This window comes from Pongo pygmaeus, chromosome 13 (genome assembly GCF_028885625.2).
Source record: "Pongo pygmaeus isolate AG05252 chromosome 13, NHGRI_mPonPyg2-v2.0_pri, whole genome shotgun sequence".
Classification (NCBI taxonomy): Eukaryota; Metazoa; Chordata; class Mammalia; order Primates; family Hominidae; genus Pongo; species Pongo pygmaeus.
The window spans coordinates 56,588,546-56,604,062 of record NC_072386.2 but is presented as its reverse complement, the minus strand read 5'-3'; the positions used below and the strand labels follow the sequence as shown (position 1 = coordinate 56,604,062).

The following is a 15,517-nucleotide window of genomic DNA, read 5'->3' as shown; positions in this document are numbered from 1 at the left end:
TCACTGTTTGTGAGTTTAGTAAAACATTTTATGAGCTCACCGTGGGGTATTGAGACTTATTAACAAGTAATTGGCCTTATAAGACTCTAATGAATAAAGCAGAATAACAAATAACTCATATACACTAAGAAATACAACTGTCAAATGAACAGGAATTCTTAGTTGAACATTTGATGGATTCTCATTGTTACCGGAAAGGCGTCCCTATCCAGACCCCAAGAGGGGGTTCTTGGACTTCATGCAAGAAAGAATTCAGGGCAAGTCCATAAAGTAAAGTGAAAAGAAGTTTACTAAGAAAGTTAAGGAATAGAGAATGACTATTCTACAGGCAGAGCAGTGGCATGGGCTGCTCAGCTGCTTATACTTGTTGCTACTTCTTGATTATATGCTAAATAAAGGGTAGATTATTCATGAGTTTCCCAGGAAAAGGGTGGGCAATTCCCAGAACTAAGGGTTCCTCCCCCTTTTTAGACCATATATAGTAACTTCCTGATGTTGCCCTGGCATTTGTTAACTGTCATGGCACTGGTGGGAGTGTCTTTTTAGCATGCTAATGCATTATAATTAGTGTATAATGAGCAGTGAGGATGATCAGAGGTCACTTTCATCATCATCTTGGTTTTGGTAGGATTTGGCCAGCTTCTTTACTGCATGCAGTTTTATCAGCAAGGTCTTTGTGACCTGTATCTTGTGCTGACATCCTATCTCATCCTGTGACTAAGAATGCCTTAACTTCCTGGGAATGCAGCCCAGTAGGTCTCATACTTATTTTACCAAGCCCCTATTCAAGATGGAGTTGCTCTGGTTTGAATGTCTCTAACATCATTACAGTAAAGAAGTGGTGATGATATAGATAATGATGTTGATGCTGATGAAGGTCAACAGTTCTGGAGTCCTTACTATGGGTAGAGGAGAGTTTCACATATCAACAACCAATGGGTAAGTCTGTATTTTACATAGAGGAAACAGGCACGGAAAGGTTAAATAACTTTTCTAAGGTCACACAGCTAGCAAGTGATAGAGGCAGAATTCTTCGTTCTAAATGTGATTATTTCATAAGTTAAGTGATGAACAGGAGGTATCTTACTGAACAAAATATTAATAAATGTTTGGCATTAGTTTCTTTCTCTGTAAAGTGAGGTTAATAACAGAACCAGCTGGTTAATGGATAAATGATTCATGTAGGAAAAGTACGTAAAACAAGACCTGATACATTAAGGGAAGCAGCTTCCTATAGTGGTTAAGAACACAAATTACTGGGATTCAAATACCAGCTCTGCTACTTACTGGGTAGTGTAGCTTGGCAAATAATTCAATCTCTCCAGATCTTGGTTTTATCATATAAAAATAAGGACAATAGTAAAGACCTCATAAGGTTATATATAAATTAAATGACTTAGTATTTGTAAAGCTCTAGAAGAGTACTTGTTGAATAAAAGTTAGCTTTTGTGGTTCAAGGCACCCATTTACTGCTACAGTGCTTGAAGCACATTGAAAAATTCACACTTCTTTCTTCTTTTTCCTTTCATTATTTATTACTTCATTAAATCTTCTGCAAGTCCTTTACCTCCTGAATAACATTTTATAACTCATCAGATTATAATTCCTGTTAAATTCTAGGAACTTTACTTTCTTGGATAATGTAATGTATGCTGTGGTATAAATCCAGATACCTTTTCAAAACAGAGACACTCCTTCTTCCAACTCCCAGAAATTTAGGCTGCCAAAGACTCATGTCCAATTTCCTCTCTGGGAATTGCCCTCGGCCAAAGGGAGCTGTCTCATACAAGGTTACATCCTTTCCTGAGGGAAGCCCACATCTAATAGCTGGTCTAAATGGGTTTAGGAGGGCATAGCCCCATGCTTCAATTAGGGACATCTTTGAAGAACCATTTCAGCTTTAGATCTTCCCATAAGACCAGCTGAGGCAGTAGCTGCAAACGTATCACAGTTCAACTTCTTTCTGTACTCAATCCTATTGTCCTTGGTCCCACACAGGTGTCGTGCCCAAAACAACTCCCCAGTAAATTTACTGCATGCAAATCTTCATATTAGAGTTTGTTTCTGACCTGTGACAGTTTGTACCAGGAACCAACCTCAGAAGCAGATTTCAAAATGGAATTTTGGAGCTGGATTCTGTCAGCTGGCTGTGAACGAATCTCCATTTAGTGGTGGTAGATGGAGGATTGCCAACTCCTGGCATGTGGTTGCAGAGCAATTGTTAAAACTTTCATTGGTGTTGAACTTGGATGAGACACAGGTGGAAAGGACTACACTGCTGATTGCAGTATTTCAAGCTTTTGAGAGGGTCATGTAGTATTTATAAGAACTATAAAACTGGATAGTTCTTGCTAGTGCCTATGGAAATACTGGAAAAAGACAATGAGAGGCTGAGGGTGACTAATTACCAATTTAGGCCTAAGTGTAAAAGCCAGAGAGCCCATGGTAGCATATAAAGAGACTCATCTCTTGCAGTTAGAGAACAAAAACAGTGGATGACCTAGGGCTTTGTTCTAGATTGTTAAGGGTAGCAGAGCACCAGGGAAGGCCAAAGTCTCCACGCCAGTAAGTCTGCTCTGCCAAGATTAGGACCCTCTTTGGAAAAAGTGAGACCTTGAGATTCAGCGTGGTGACAATACACTACAAAATTTTGTGTGCTTTGCTTTCTCCCTGAGCCCTCTGGGCCTGCAGACGGCCTGCTCCTCTCTGTTATAGGCTAGCTCTCCCTCCTTTTTGCAGAAGATTCAGAAGTATTTGTCTTGGATGACAACTTGTAGCCCTTTTAGGATCTACCCTCACCACCTTCCTGGCCATCAGACCAATGATTAGGGTCATATTACAACATAACCCAGCGGGGAAAGTGCTTTTATGCTAAGAGAGGAAAGGAATTATACCTCTAAGAAGCTGCAAGACTAACCTAACTTATACCAGCAGGAGCTGGGAAAGTATGGCTCCTATGGGTGCTGAATCAAGTGCGTATGTGTTGGGCAGGGGGGAATATAGGAGAATATAAAGAAGTTTATTAACATGGGAGCATTCTCCTATAATAGAGGATTTAGCACCTGGGAAGGACGTAAGAATATGATGCTAACATGCAGCTAGAATTGCTCTTAAAGATTGGAGGAGGTGATGGTCCACACTAAGTAAAGCAGAGGTGCCAGAACTGCCATGACAGATGGTGGACAGAGAAATTAAAATGCTCAGAGAAGAGATCATGCTATGGTGGGAATACTATATAAGTCTGAAGAACCCATCAGTCAACTATATTCAGTGTGAGAGTTTAAAGGACACTGTACTTACCAAAGTGATAATGCACTGGTGAGAGGGGTGCTGGCATTGTTGAGAGGCTCAGTGGTGGCTATCCTCTGGGGCCAGGGCTGATAGAAGGGACACTGTTATAGAATAGGGCTCTAATAAATTGGGTTGATAAGAGCCTGATATATAGGCCAAGTGGTGGCACTTGCCCATCAGAGCAAGGTAGGAGCACTTCTTATAATTTACAGCAAGATTGAAATGGCAGCAGGTGTGCCTGATTCACAGAAAGCTAGGGAGATGGTTAATAGAATACGGAGTCCCTGAGGTAAGACAGATGGGAGGCCAAGGATAGTATTACTTAAATAAAATTAAGAATAGATGATTAGAAATTTGAGGGCAGCTTCCTCAGTAGAAAGTTGCAGTTTCTAGCCCTGCTTCAAGACCTGAGCTAGACTGGAGCAGTAGCTCACACCTGTATTCCTACTACTTAGGAGGCTGAGGCAGGAGGATTGCTTGAAAGCCCTGGAGTTTGGGACCAGCCTCAGAAATACAGTGAGACCCCATCTTTTAAAAAACCAAAAATAAAAAATAAAAAACCTGAGCTACTCTTCACACCTGACATCTAAAGATTCAAGATAAGACTAAGTATTCAGGAAGAAAGACTTACAAAGACAAGTATATACATTAATTATGCTCCCACTCATTTGGCAAAGGGACCTGTGGTCATTTACTTGGGAAACCTTACACTGGGAACAGGGTGTGAATCAAATATTTTGAGGACTGTTGGACACAGATTCCAACCTGACATTGATTTCCAGGGCCCCGAAGCATTATTACTGCCCTGCTATTAAAGTAGTATATATGGGGGCCAGGTTATAAGTGAGATACTGGCCAGGTTTTGCTCATGTTAGGTCCACTGGGCCCAGGGACCCATCCAGTGGTCATTTTTTTCATCCCTGATTGTATAATTGGAATAGATACCTTTGGTAATTGAAAGACCTCCCATATTAGTTCCATGGGCTATGTGGTAAGAGATTTCATAATGAGGAAGACTAACTGGAGGCCTCTAAATCTGCCCTATGCCTGCTGTCTAGGAGAACAACAAAAATAATAGCACTTTGCAGCAGAATTACAGAGATTAGAGCCACCCTTCAAGCCTTAACTAATGTAGAGCTGGTGGTCTCCATAATATTCCTGATTAACTAACTACTCTGGCACTTGATAAACAAATGACCCTCGAGTATGGTAATGGATTTCCACAAACTTAACCAAGTAGTAGGCCTGATTGCATAGGCTTTGTCAAATGAGGTAATCTTTACAATTAATATGACCTCATGTACATTGTATGTGTCGATTGATTTGGCAAATAGTTCCTTTTATATCCCTATGAAGAAGGAAGGCCAGATGCAGTTTGCATTCACATGGAATAGTCAATAATATACATCTATCATCTTGTCCCAAGGCTATCTTCACTCTCCAACCCTCTGTCATAATACGGTCTAAAGGAACAACACCGTTTGCTTATTCCATAGAACCTCACATTGGTCCACAGTATCGAAGACATCCTGTTAATTGGACCAAATGAGAAAAATGTGGAAAATATGTTGGAGGTGAAAGAATTGGAGAAACGATTCGAGGTCCTGCAATATTAGTGAAATTTCAGGGGTCTCATGATCTGGTACATGCCAGGGCATCCACTTCAATAAAAGGAAAAAATATTGCATCTTTCTCCTTGCATCACGAAGAAGGAAGCATAACGTCTGGTAAGTCTGGTTGGGTTTTGGGTGTAGTATATGTCACATTTGAGAATACTACTCTGACCAGTTCACCAACTGACTGCCAGCTTTAAGTGGGGCCAAGACCAGAAAGAGTTATGCAGTAAGCTGAGAGTGCCTTTAGGTCATACAACCTGCTACATCCTGTGGTATTAAAGGTAATTGTGTAGGAAAAAAGAGGCCATGCGGAGTTTATAGAAAGCTGCAGGAACTCATTCAATTCCATCTGTAGCAGAATACAATAAACTTTTGAAAAACAGCTCCTGTATACTACTGGACACTCTATCAGTGTCCGTAGAGATGGACCACCTGAACATGAGTCATGATGTGGCCACCATGAGCTCGGTTCTCAGACCCACCATGTCTTAGGGTCAGGCAGGCCCAACAGTAATCTATTATAAGGTAAAAGTTGTACATCCAAGATATCATGAACATGGTCGGGAGTGAAGTTGCTGAATCACATACCCAGACTGCCATGTAACCTACCACTGCCCCCGCTTCTCTATCTCAGATCCTATCTGTGTGGGGAGGGTCCCAATATCTAGCTGACAGGAAAGACAAGAGCCTGAGTTTGGTTCATGCATGGGGTGGCTCCATATATAGGAGCTGAGAATAGTTTATGGTTGGACGGCAGCCCTATTTATCTGTGTCCTAGAGAGAAAGCAGTAAGAGAAATCCTCCCAGTGGGCAGAGGATTGGCAGGTGCATCTGGCATCCAAATAGTGTGAAGAAAGATGTGACCTAACGTAAGAATATATATGGATTTATGGGTAGTGGCAGATGGTTGGTGGTTTCCAAAGAGCTTGGAAGAATATTAGAGTCAAGGAGGTTTGGGGAATAACAGGCATGTGAATGACCTATGAGAATGGGCATGAAATTTGAAGGTCTTTGCATCACTTGTTATTTACCACCAAGAGTATCCTTTGAGGAAGAGGCACTATGCAGAATGAGTCAAATAGCTGATGTCAGCCAGACTGTCACTGGCCACTCCATCACTGGCACAATGGACTCAAATAGAGTATCCATGATGACAGGGATGGGAAGTCCTGAAGGGTCCAACAGCATGGGCTCCCACTCACCAATGTTGTTCTAGCTATTACTGTTGCCGAATGTCCAAACTACCAACCTGTCCAACCTGAGTACCTGATACAGCACTATGTTTCAAAACCAAGCAGCCACCACTGTGGACCTCTTTCACTCAGAGGGGGAAGGAATTGACATAATTTTAGGTTTGGAGACTGCCTTTCTTAATGAAAGGACCATGAACACCATCACTATCTGATGCCTTATATAGTGTTTTATTCACTGAAACAAGGTATCACATAATATTGCCTCAGACATGAGGCTCACTCATATCAAAAGAGGCAGTGGCACATGACTACAGGGTCCACTGGTCCTATCATATGCCATACCACTCATAAGCCATCAACCTGCTAGAGAAGCAGAATCACCCTTTCGAAGGTATAGTTGAGGTGCCAGTTTGGAGGTGGTACCCTGCAGGGAAGGAATACCATCCTACAAGTTGGAATATGCCCCATATTAATTTACAAGGCTCTAGGGTCTAGGAACCAAGCAAGGATTGCATGTTAAAGGTAGCCTGTCTTATTTGAGATTCACCTAGGGGAATTTATGCTTCATGGTTTTGCAACTCTAATCTCTTCAGTTTGATCTTAGAGGCTCTCAAAGGCAGAATATGTGCACTGAGGACACGACAAGGATCCTACTAGATTTTAAACTAGGCTGCCACCCAGTCACTTTGGGCTCCTTGTGCTAAGAGATCAGAAGGTGAGAAAATGAGTCATCATCCTAGCAAGAGTAATTGATCCTGAACCTTAGGATAAGACAGGGCTGCTCTTATACAATGGAGGCACGTCAGAGTGCCTTTGGCATCCAGGTGCTCTAATGGGATGTTTCTTAGTTCTCTCCTACACAATTTTAATAGCAAATGGACAAGTGCAGCAGCTACAGCCTGAAAAGGACATGTGGACCAGGGGTTCAGACCCCTTAGGGATGAGGGCCTGTGTCTCCGATTGGTAAACCATCAAACCCTGCAGAGGTGCTAGCAGAAGGTAAGGGGAATCTAGAATGGATGGTGCAGAAAGGATACAGTGAGTACCAGGTGTACACCCCATGACCATCTACAATTGCAGAACTTCTAATTTGTCTCAATAACTGCCCACCTGAAAGTGTCCACAGGAATAGACACAAACCAGAAAGATCCCATGGGAGTTGTTTTCTGATGGAGTAGACTCACTATAGGAAGCTATTGGTTTTGAGTGACAAGGTGTGGTCCCTAGTAAATCTGTGATGTACCCAGGTTTGACTTTAGGAATGAGGTACTTATTTCCCCAGCTGCCACAAGTGATGGCTGCTGACCCTTTGTGGCTGAGCTCGTTTTGGAGAAATGCCCTCAGCTGAGTAAAGCTGCCTCTCCCAGGTTTACACCTCTCTCTCGATGCAGGTTGCACTCAATGACTGGCCAAGGGATGGGGACAAATGTCTGGCCTCCATTGCTTCAATTTGGAACACCATTGATGGGCCATTCCAGCTTTAGAACCTTCTGTGGAATTGGCTGAGGCTGTTACTACTACTCTACAGTTTAACTCTTCCTTTATCCAATTCTGATTTCCCTGCTTCCTCACTGAAGTTATTCCCCAATTAATTCCCTTCATGCAAATCTTCATTCCAAAGTCTGTTTCCTGAGGAACCCAAACTACACCAGATAAGCAATCTTTAAACTGGAAAATATAAGAGATGCCTACACTTCTAGTCCTGCAGGAAGTTTAATTAATTTCAATGTTTTTACAGCAGGGCCTTTTCCTAACATTGTTGTTGGATTTTAAGTGTACCGTACATGCATTCTAGGAGTCCTCTATCCCCTTATTGCATTAATTAGCGACACAGAAATTCTATAAATTCTCAGCTACAGGAAAAGTGCCCACTCTGGAAAACATGTGGATTTGCATTTTTCTATGAGCTTAGTTACAGTGGCCATGCCAGCTGTTATTTTGCCCTCTGGATGCTGTTAGAGAAAAATTTGATTCATTATTGTGTGCTTGTTGTACTGGCTCGACATTTCCACACAGATTGTTTTATTTAGCTCTTAAAGTAAGATTGTGAACTAGATATGATGCTCAATTAACAGATAAGGAAAACTGACCCTCACTGAGGTCAAATATCTTATCAATACAAGTAGCTAGCAAGTCTTAATCGTCCAGATTCAAAGTCAGATGGTGACCCCAAGTCTAGTATTGCCTTCTCCTTTCTTACCTTAATAACATAGTCTCTCCATGTGTGTTGATTTGTATCTGGTTGTGGACCATGCCTGAGTGACTCTGTATATTAAGCAATCACCTGCAATGAAGTGGGATATCTTGAAAGCTTTTGGAACACTCCATGTCCCTTACTAACTGGCATGAATTCACTCTAAGTCATGGATGTTTCCCCCAGTTTTGGCGAGTCCCTAAGTCCTGGCTGGGAGTTGCATCACCACTCTTGGCTAAATTTCTCTCTCTTAGATGAGAATGTCCAGTGAAATACTTATTTATGAGGAGCAATAAATATGCAGTGGAAAAGCTCACCAAAGACTTTGTTTGTTTGTTTTCTTCCATAGTCAGTATTACCTGGAAAGTCACCCAGTTTAACTATGATGTAAATGTGCAGTCCTTGGCTGGGAAAAGTCTTGTTGGCGAAGTCTGATACTGAAAAGTAATCTTCTTCAGGAAATGAGCACCAAAGAGCTGTTATTCTGTGTAATAAGAAAGAAACAAAAAGGATCCCAAGAGAAGTAGTTTGGCAACTGATGTTCAATGGTCATTACAGACTGAGTGCTCAAATAAAAATACCTTCAAACCCTGAAGAGTGGATTTCTGTGTTTTAAATATAGATTCTTACTTTTCAAATGGGACTGTTTCCCAATGACCTCCTGACTTGAAGGGGGTAGAGTTAAAGAGAAATTGAAGGCACTTGAGTGGTGGGAGGAAATGAAAGAAGACTAGCTGTGGAAATGGCAGAATACATCTTCTGGTGTTTTGTACTTGAAACAAAAAATCCGCAAGCAAGTAGGAATATGTAATAGTAAATGTGTTGTATCCAACTGATGTTTGATGGCAAATTATCATCAATTTCATTGGTTCAGTGTAGAGGACTCGATAGGACTCATAATGAAGCTGGCCTCTTTGGAAGGTGATACATGGCAAAACTCCAAAAAGTCCATGTGATTATTCACTTAGAAAATCTCCACACCTATGAATTGTTTAAAGAAAGAAATCACTTTGCCATACAGCATTTCATCTGTGTAAGTCAATTCATTTGTCTGGTGGAGCTAAACTCACGAAAGCAGCTGCTGAGACTGATCTCACCACGATGGCCAATTCCTTGGCTTTTCTTCAAAACACATTTAAAAAAGGAGACATTTTTGCCATTTGCCCTGAAAGTGTGACGATTTTATATGGCTTCCAGGAGAAGAGAGGATGAAGAAATAGCTCCCATTAATTCCACACATGAATGTTTCCAAAGCATTTGAAAATTCTATATGCATTGTTGCAACTGAATTTACTTTAAACAGCACCAAAAACATAAAAACAAAACCCTTTTCATTGGTTGCCTCATTCATTACATTTTCACTTAAGCATAGCATCTTAAAAAGATTCGCTTCAGCCTGATTTCCCCCTTTTCCTTACTTCCACCTAGGATTTTATTTTCTTTTTGCAAAGTTTTAAGTTTAAATACATCACTTTTTAATGACTAGTTACCTAAACTTAAAATCCCTTTCAAATAAACAGGCATCTTTTGAGTGTGGTTAAACATTTAAAAATTATTAAAATACACATTTATTGATTCTTTCAACTTGTTAAAGTAAATTAAAACGGAGACCAGGCTTGAAGAATCCCAGAGTAAGCTCAACCTTGCTTGATTTGCAAACAGAAACAAAACGAGTTATTTCTCATAAGTGCCTATATTAAAGAAACGTAAGCTCAACCAATCAGAGGCTGCCAACTAACTTATAATTACATCACTAGGAAATTTCCAGTGGGAGAGACCAAACAAGACAACTATATAACTATAACCAATCAAATACATTCTTTGCTTTACCTCTGTGAAAGCCTCCCACTGTGTTCTCTTGGTGGATCTCCCAAACCACTTCTGGTCTGAAGCTGCCTGATGAATGAATTGTCATTTGCTCAAATAACTCTCTTTAAAAAAATTTTTATTGTGCCTCAGTTTACCTTTTTAAAAAACTCAATATGTGTCGGGTTACTACTCTGGCCCAGGCACTGCTCCAGGTAATGGGTGTCAGCCTAAGGTGAGAAAAGTGTTGAAAACATGGTAGGAATTTTAACATTTGTTGAACTTCCCTGTACATCAAGTTCTGGTCTTTGAGTGACTGCCACTGCTGTGGGAAGTGATGGGAAAGATGAGGGCTGTTGGTGAACTACAACATTTGGTTAAAGTGTTTAGTTTCATTGGTGCCTTACTTTAAAGAGGTATCTTAAATGTTTAAATGGAGCTGCATGAACTAAAAACATCTTGAGTAATCTTAAAGCATGCACCTCCTTAAACTCTTATTGAGCCAATTCCCTTAGAACAAATTTCCCTGTCTAAAATATGTTAGCTAATTAAATATGATAAGAATGTGTAAAAAGTATTAGTTTTGGTTGTAATCAACAGACTAATGCCAGATAGCTGGGGAGAAAAAGGAAATGTATTACCAGGAAATATGAGTTTTCTCAGGAAATCCAAAAATGAGCATGCAGCTGGGTATCAGCAGTAAACTGAAGGAAGGACTCACTGTCAGGCTTCTTTCTCCATCTGTCATCTCTGCTCTTCCCTCTCCGCGTTTGTTCTCTTTGCAGACTGGCTTTTCCTGTTTCTCCAGTTCCTGTGGTGGAAACCATGGCAATTGAGAAGCCTCCGGTTTCATTCAACACAAGAACCTCCACCAGTATGGATGGAAAATATCCCTCAACATAAGAATTCCCAATTCTCTGACCCAGGTTGGGCCACGTGATCACCCTGGACCAATGAGCTGAGGCTGGATGGGCGGGGTCACATTAGAAGAACTGGAATGTTAGGAGCCCAACCATGTGGGTAGTTAAAGAATGGGGAAGTCAGTTCCCTAGTGTTTAATCCCAAGAAAAGGTGGCTGGAGGGTCTTTGGAAGAAACTATGCTGTCAAAAAAATAATGCCACTTTGTCTACATGTATTACATATACATTTTAAAAATTATTGTGTGAGATATTTTGGCAATAATCATCTATGGGCCAAATGTGTTCCATGGCCTGTTTTTGTAATAGTCCATAGGTGACATTTTAAAATGTAAAAAAAAAAAAAAATGACAACTATGCAGCAGAAATTATCTGTTGCCCACAAAGCCTAAAGTGCATATTATCTGGGCCTTTACAGAACAACTTTGCTGACCCTTGCTCTACAGCAGGTGGATGAGCATTCAGTCTCTGCATGTGGTTCCCTGGGTATTAATCCTGGCTCAGCCATCTAGAGGGAGAACTAAGGCAAGCTGTAAAACCTATCTGTGCCTCTATTTTATCATTTGTAAAATAAGAATAATAAAATAGTGCTTATTTTATGAAAGTCATGCAGCATAAATAAATACATGTAAGTAATCTGTAATAACGGCTGATAGTAGTTATGAATGTTAAATATTATGTCCAATCATATATAATCCCTGATGTTTATATATAGAACATGTTCATATATATAATATCCCATACATATTTATGTATAAATGAGTATATATCACAAATGAATAAATATATATTCATATACACACGTATATACAAGTATATGCATATTATATTTTTGTAAATATAATTTCCCATGAAATGTACTCCTGGAGAATACTATTAGAAGGAAGACTGTAATATAAAGATTTGAGAAGGAAACAGGTTTTTTTTTTTAAAGTGAAAATTCCCAGCTCTCTCTCTCTTTCTCTATATATGTAATATTATATATAATATATGTAATATTATATATTATATATATATCTTAAAAAGTCTTAAAGCAAAACAGAACTATATTTGGACATGGTCAGATTCAAAACCATATCTAACCAAACGATGTAAATTCGACATTGTCCTAAATGCTATTCCCTCCTTTAAAGGCAAAATTTACTTTCCAACACTAAATGGGAACATTCCTATTATGGCAATACTAATGTTTCAAAATTAAATTTAAAACATTTACAAAACTCCACAGATGCCACTTCAAATGTTTTTCATAGTTCTCATTCAATATAATAGTACAATATAAATATCTAAGTATGGATTAAAATCTCCATGAATATAGTTATCTACTCTATATGAGTGCATTTTATCCAGAAATAATCTCAATCTCAATCTCTCCCCCTCGTTCGCTGTCTCCCCCCCATATTTACATGTCTCTATACACACTGTATATAACATATTAGCATGGAAAGCAATATGTAAATATGTAATATTTACATATTAACATGTAAAGCAAAAAAAAAAAAAGACGCACAATGTATATTTATCTGTGACCATATTTTACATCACATACTGTCTGCAAAAAATCACCCTTGTAATATTTTTATCAGGAATAAAACCTAGGGGTGAAAAAGTATATCTTATTGACTTTATGGTACTTCATTTAACACATATAGCATAAAGGCCCATTTGGAAAAGATCTTTCTGAAAAAGAGGTTATCTCACCAATCAAGCGCTTCCTGTGTATGTATTGTAAATAATAAATGTATGCCACATGTGTGGCTGGAAGAATGCTGGAAAAAACTCTATTGGCATGCCGAGAAAATGCAGCTAAAATAACTTCTCCTACCAACCCAGTTCATTCCACTCAGCAAAAATTGGGGAAGCCAAATTCATCAATATTGATTTCAGGTTTCATCAGCAGGGATTTTTTGAGTAAGACTCTTTTAGTTACATTTTCCATTTGACATTTCTCATTAGACTCAAAGCTTTCTCTGTGTATAAGTCTTTTCATGTAATTCAAAACCTAGCTCATCAAGCAACCTTTCCAACAGAAACAGGAGACTCTTTTGCTGCTTGAAGAAGTAAATTTCTGTATTTAGACAGTCTTCATATGTCAATCCAGAGTCCCTGCTTCCTCCTTATCCTGTTTTTTGAAATAAAGATTTTATTTGTTTGTGTTTGTTTTTAATCAGTCACAAAGAAAAGTACCGTCTCCTCGTCAGACAATACTGGAAATAGCATGAGGCATGGATTCGGAGGGATCACTCTGCTGGGAATTTAATGGAACAGAATGCTCTAGTTAGGGCTTTTGGAGTAAACTCATTCTGTCCTGTTGACTCTGGAATTCCGATCTGTTTATTACTCTAAGTGACTTTTACTTTTCAGTCTCTGTGTCCATAGGCTGGAGAATAAATCACAAAGTATCTCAGTGTTCAGATGAGTGTAGACTGTCCCGTTGTTGGCTATGCTCATCTGCTTTCACACCTTTGCACCTCTCACCTTCCTCCCAAGCAGTCCCCATAGCTGTGGGTTTTTAAAACGTTTTTCTGGCCTGGCGTGGTGGCTCACGTGTGTAGCCCCAGCACTTTGGGAGGCCGAGGTGGGTGGATCACGAGGTCAGGAGATAGAGACCATCCTGGCCAACGTGATGAAACCCTGTCTCTACTAAAAGTACAAAAATTAGCTAGGCGTTGTGGCATGCGCCTGTAGTCCCAGCTAATCGGAAAGCTGAGGCAGGAGAATCGCTTGAACCCGGGAGGTGGAGGTTGCAGTGAGCCGAGATCGCGCCACTCCACTCCAGCCTGGCGACAGAGTGAGACTCTGTCTCAAAAAAAAAAAAAAAAAAGTTAAACATTTATTTTAGATTCAGGCAGATTTGTTATAGAGGTAAATTGTGTGTCATGGGGGTTTGGTGTCCAGATTATTTCATTGCCCAGGTGATACACATAGTTCCTGATAGGTAGCTTTTCTATCCTCACCCTTCTCCCACCCTCCACCCTCAACTAAGCCCTGATATCTGGTGTTCCTGCCTTTGTGTCCATGTGTACTCAGTGTTTAGCTCCCTCTTATAAATGAGAGCATGCAGTATTTGGTTTTCTGTTCCCATGTTAGTTTGTTTAGGATAAAAGCTTCCAGCTCCATCCACGTTGTTGCAAAGAACATGATCTCGTTCTTTCTTGTGGCTGAGTAGTATTCCATGGTGTATATGTACCATATTTTTTAAAAATCCTGTTTACCACTGAAGGTAGTTTAGGCTGATTCCATGTCTTTGCTGTTGTGAATAGTGCTGTGATGAACATATGCATGTGTGGGGCTTTATGGTAGAACAATTTATATTCCTTTGGGTAAATACTGCAATGAAAATTTTTTTTTGCAAATTGACAATTTATAATGGTATGAATTTATGGGGTACAAAATGATGTTGGAACTTATTAATATAATGTGGAATAATTAAATCAGGCTAGTTAACATATCCACCATCTCAAATATTTATTATTTTTTTGTGGTGAGAACATTTGAAATTTACCATCTTAGCCATTTGAAAATGTACCATACTCTATTATTAACTATATTCACCATGCTGTGCAATAGAACTGAAAAAGTAAAAGCTATATTCCTCCTGTCTGAGATTTTGTACCCTTTGACCCTCTCCACAATCCCATTCCCCAGCCTCTATAACCACCATTGTACTCTGTTTCTATGACTTCAATTGTTTTAGATTCCACAGATAAGTGAGAACATGCAGTATTTGCCTTTCTGTGTCTGTTTATTTCACTTAACAAAATGTTCTCCCATTCCATCCATGTTGTAAATGACAGAATTTCCTTCTTTTTAAAGGTTGAATAGCATTCCATTGTGGATATATACCACATTTTCTTTATCAGTGTATCTGTTAATGAACACTTAGTTATCCCATAACTTGGCTACTGTGAATAATGCTGCAATGAACATGGGAGTGCAGACATCTCTTTGACAAACTGATTTCAAATCTTTTGGGTAAGCACACAAAAGTGGGATTGCTGGACCATACAGTAGTTACATTCTTAGTTTTCTGAGGATCCTCTGTATGGTTTTGCATAATGGCTATACTATTTTACATTTCAGCCAACAGTGTAAAAGGGTTCCCTTTTCTCTACATCCTCACCAACACTTATTATTTGTTTTGTTTTGTTTTTTTGAGGCAGAGTTTCGCTCTTGTTGCCCAGGCTGGAGTTCAATGATGCAATCTTGGCTCACGGCAAACTCTGCCTCCTGAGTTCAAGCAATTCTCCTGCCTCAGCCTCCCAAGTAGCTGGGATTACAGGCATGTGCCACCATGCCTGGCTAATTTTGTATTTTTAGTAGAGATGGGGTTTCTCCATGTTGGTCAGGCTGGTCTTGAACTCCTAACCTCAGGTGATCCGCCCACCTCGGCCTCCCAAAGTGCTGGGATTACAGGCATGAGCCACCATGCCCAGCCTATTTGTCTTTTTGACATAGCCGTTCTGAGAGCGTGAGATGAAACCTCATTGTGGTTGTAA

At 39.8% G+C, this 15,517-nt stretch overlaps 1 long non-coding RNA gene across 1 annotated transcript in view; it reads right to left on the bottom strand.

The window, feature by feature from the left end:
- Positions 1 to 10,958, bottom strand: part of LOC134737897 (uncharacterized) — a 34,974-nt gene extending 24,016 nt beyond the window's left edge. The window contains exons 1-2 of the long non-coding RNA XR_010123309.1: positions 10,822 to 10,958; positions 8,654 to 8,778 (exon numbers count right to left, since the gene is read on the bottom strand). This is a non-coding gene — a long non-coding RNA (uncharacterized LOC134737897). The remainder of the gene's footprint in view (positions 1 to 8,653; positions 8,779 to 10,821) is intronic.
- Between the last annotated feature and the right edge of the window lie 4,559 nt (positions 10,959 to 15,517).